Source organism: Trachypithecus francoisi, unplaced genomic scaffold (assembly GCF_009764315.1).
Source record: "Trachypithecus francoisi isolate TF-2019V2 unplaced genomic scaffold, Tfra_2.0 Lachesis_group10, whole genome shotgun sequence".
Taxonomy (NCBI): domain Eukaryota; kingdom Metazoa; phylum Chordata; class Mammalia; order Primates; family Cercopithecidae; genus Trachypithecus; species Trachypithecus francoisi.
The window spans coordinates 70,383,756-70,388,256 of record NW_022681455.1 but is presented as its reverse complement, the minus strand read 5'-3'; the positions used below and the strand labels follow the sequence as shown (position 1 = coordinate 70,388,256).

Genomic DNA, 4,501 nt, shown 5'->3' with positions numbered 1-4,501 from the left:
GCCTCCCGGGTTCACGCCATTCTCCTGCCTCAGCCTCCCGAGTAGCTGGGACTACAGGCGCCCACCACCTCACCCGCTAGTTTTTGTATTTTTAGTAGAGACGGGGTTTCACCGTGTTAGCCAGGATGGTCTCGATCTCCTGACCTCGTGATCCGCCCGTCTCGGCCTCCCAAAGTGCTGGGATTACAGGCTTGAGCCACCGCGCCCGGCCATCACCTTTTCATCTTGATTTTCCTGCAGCTAAATTAGAAATGTATATTTTCCCCCTAAAAAATGCAGTGATGTTCTTTCTTATAAATTACATTATCTGATTTTCTTGTCAGCCAGCTTCAAGGAAATCCATGTGTTCAAAATGTCTGCTTGCAGTTTGCCCCATACCAAATGGTTGTTTAATCCAAATACTGAGCAGCAAACTGAGCTAATCCTTCTGGAGAAAGGATGGTTGAACAGCTGAGACCACTGGGTGCTCAAAGAGAAGACCACACATCCTGAGCTCCCCAGTCTGGTTTGAGGGGAGGATAGCTGATAACTGGATATGCAGTATTCCCAGACATCACTGGTCCCAAACCATTGCTTCTGCCTGCCACTGCCACTGCCACAAGTACAATAGCAATGCCATTCCCTTGACACACAGCTTTAATCTTCAGGGTTTCATTTGGTCCTCTATGTGTGGATGTTACTCAAAGTTCACATGGAGTGCCAACATTTCCACAGGTCTGGTGTTTTCACAGTGACCAAGAACAGAAGTAGAGCTCATCAATATTACAACCCTGCACTAACTTTCTGATTTCAAAAGCAACTTGACTCTCTCTGCAACCCACTCAAAGCTTTTCTTTCTTTGTTGTTGTTGTTTTTTTTTTTTTTTTTGAGATGGAGTCTCCCTCTGTCAACCAGGCTGGAGTGCAGTGGTGTGATCTCGGCTCACTGTAAGCTCTGCCTCCCGGGTTCAAGCAATTCTCCTGCCTCAGCCTCCCGAGTGGCTGGGACTACAGGCATGTACCACCATGCCCGACTAATTTTTGTATTTTTAGTAGAGACAGGGTTCACCATGTTGGCCAGGCTGCTCTCGAGCTCCTGACCTCGGGTGATCCGCCCGCCTCGGCCTCCCAAAGTGCTGGGATTATAGGTGTCAGCCACCATGCCCAGCCTCAAAGCTTTTCTTTACCGTTTGGAGCCCTTCAGGAGTTACTTCTTTGAGCTCCCAATAAGATTATCTTTCTGTTGGCTTCAATCTCATAATGGCCAGAGTCTCCAGGAATCATCACCAAGAACAATTTCTTTGGTGGTTATATCAACACCAAATTCAATCTTCATATCAACTAATGTACTGTTCTGGGGTAACCAGGATTTCTCCAGTATTTCAATAATCTGTGTAGCATGACTCATGATATACCCTTCAGTTTGGCCTATAACAAGTCCAACAAAGCGAAATGTTGCAGCAGTCAACTGTTCCTCGGATCACCGTGGGTCATCATTGCCATCGTCCTTGGAAAACATCTCCACTTTAGATGGATAAAACTTATATCCTTCCTTGACACTGGGATTTATTTCTTTTGAGAAATGAACAGGTTGCTATTCTGCAAACCCATTCAATTGGAACCACTTCACGCTGGGGTGCAATGAAAGCTGTCTCCCCATATTTTCTGGTGAAAGCAGTTTTAATACCTGCTTCCTGTAACAACTGAAAACTACCCTTCCAGGTGATTCTTTCTAGCTGCATTTCCCACTGTAATTGGATCCCTGGACTGCAGGAGGACTTTTCCTGAACCATCTAACAATCCGTAGACTTCTTTTGTTTTACCTTCATACAGTTTTTGTTTTGTTTTGAGAGGGAGTCTTGCTCTTGTCGCCCAGGCTGGAGTGCAATGCCACAATCTCTGCTCACTGCAACTTCTGCCTCCCGGGTTCCAGTGATTCTCCTGTCTTAGCCTCCTGAGTAGCTGGGACTACAGGTGCCCGCCATCATGCCCAGCTAATTTTTATTTATTTATTTTTTTGAGACAGAGTTTTGCTCTTGTTGTGTAGGCTGGAGTGCAAGGGCATGATCTTGGCTCACTGAAACCTTCACCTTTCAGGTTCAAGTGATTCTCCTGCCTCAGCCTCCTGAGTAGCTGGAATTACAGGCGTCTGCCACCATGCCCGGCTAATTTTTGTATTTTTAGTAGAGACAGGGTTTCGCCATGTTGGCCAGGCTGGTCTTGAACTCCTGATCTCAGGTGATCCACCTGCCTTGGCCTCCCAAAGTGCTGGGATTACAGGTGTGAGGCACCATGCCCGGCCTCATACAGTTTTTTTTCCAAGTTCAGTACCTCGGGTGTTGTCATTATCCTGAGTGGGCTGAGGGCTGCAACTGCGCTGGGAAGAGAGCAACCATACATATTTTAACCTAGTGCCTGTCCTTTTAACTTAACATTTGGGGGGCCCCACCTCCCTATTTTCTGTTAAGATTCCTCACATTTTTGCAAATTTGGTAAAATTCCTCATTTCAGGGGGTTAATCCCATTGTTGGCCACTAGGTAGAGCTAGAATCTTATTTATGGTGATTCTTAAGCTTGCTATTTTTCAGTGTCTTATTTAGGAGGCAAAGAAGCCTTTGTCTTAGAATTTTTAGGACAGTTTTTCAGAGCAGTCTTCACCATAAATTCCTCCAGAGATCATCAAATACATAAAAGGAAAAGAGAAAAAGGAAGAACTTCCAAGTTCATTTACCAATCATCTTTCAGCATAATAACCATCATTTACATGAGAACAAACCTCATTAACTGTGGGAGTCTGGGTACAGTCAACCTCCTTCTGCAGTTGGTCTAAGATCCTTTAAGGTACTTTGTAGCCAAAGTCAAGAACACTTCATTTTCTTTACCAGGGCTAAACTGATTGATTGCATCCTTACTTTGTTTTGTTTTAAATTATTTTGTTTTGAGATGGAGTCTCCCCCTGTCATCCAGGCTGGAGAGCAATGGCTTGATCTCGGTTCATTACAACATCTGCTTCCCGGGTTCAAGTGATTCTCCCACCTCAGCCTCCCGAATAGCTGGATGTGGTGGCATGTGCCACCACATCCAGCTAATTTTTGTATTTTTAGTAGAGACAGGGTTTTACCATGTTGGCCAGGCTGATCTCGAACTCCTGACCTCAAGTGATCTGCCTGCGTCGGCTTCCCAAAGTGCTGGGATTACAAGTGTGAACTACCACGCTTGGCTGATTGCAACTTTTAAAACTGCAATGAGCATAAGATTAGAAGTTTAGGCCGGGCGCGGTGGCTCAAGCCTGTAATCCCAGCACTTTGGGAGGCCGAGACGGGCGGATCACGAGGTCAGGAGATCGAGACCATCCTGGCTAATACGGTGAAACCCCGTCTCTACTAAAAAATACAAAAAACTAGCCGGGCGAGGTGGCGGGCGCCTGTAGCCCCAGCTACTCGGGAGGCTGAGGCAGGAGAATGGCATAAACCCGGGAGGCGGAGCTTGCAGTGAGCTGAGATCCGGCCACTGCACTCCAGCCCGGGCGACAGAGCGAGACTCCGCCTCAAAAAAAAAAAAAAATTAATTTGAATTGTTTGAGAACTTAAAAAGTTGAAGACCCTGTCCCTTCTTTGGAGAGGTAGCTCTGTAGAAAGAGAGGCTGGCTGATGATCATGTTTTAAGGACATAGCCTGGTCGTAGGTCTTTTGAGGATGAGCAGATTGCTTCCCTTTTTCATACCTGAGCTAGTGATAACAAGTTATCTCTTGTTCAGGGCATTAATATACTGCTTTTCTTCATGCTTCAATAAAACATGATAAAGCGGTCAGTAGCATAATGACATAGAACAAGATAAAGTTTGTTTGTATTTTTTTTTGGAGATGGAGTCTTGCTCTGTCACCCAGGCTAGAGTGCAGAGGCATGAACTTGGCTCACTGCAACCTCTGCCTCCCGGGCTCAAGTGATTCTCCTGCCTCAGCCTCCTGAGTAGCTGGGATTACAGGTGTGCACCACCGTGCCCTGCTAATTTTTGTATTTTTAGTAGAGACAGGGTTTTACCATGTTGGTCAGGCTGGTCTTGAACTCCTGACCTCGTGATTAGCCCGCCTCAGCCTCCCAAAGTGCTGGGATTACAGGTGTGAGCCATTGCGCCTGGCCAGAAGATAAAGATTTTGAAGAACATTTAATTTCCTCATTTCTCCTACCCTCTACCCTGTGGATTGTAAGCTATAGAAGTTCTTTTTTAGAAGAGAATGGCTCAATACTTGAGTGCCATGCTCTCCTAGTTGTCATTTATCAAATTATTATTCTCATATATAGGAAGAATTGTCACATTTTTCTCATGTATAGGAAGAACAGCCATGAGTCAGCTTGCTGAGTCTGATTGGTCCAAGGGCTTCCTGGCACACTGAACCCCAGTCATGTAGAACCCCAGCTCTGTAGAAGAGGAGCAGCTATCACAGCAGTTTGAGTAATTGCAGACAAAGGTGAAGCAAGAAGAGAACAATATCATTAACAACTAGCAATGATAAAAAAAAAAA

At 45.5% G+C, this 4,501-nt stretch overlaps 1 pseudogene; it reads right to left on the bottom strand.

Annotated features, from left to right (window-relative positions):
- Positions 1-291: 291 nt before the first annotated feature.
- Positions 292-2,324, bottom strand: LOC117088728 (annotated as a pseudogene).
- Positions 2,325-4,501: the final 2,177 nt, after the last annotated feature.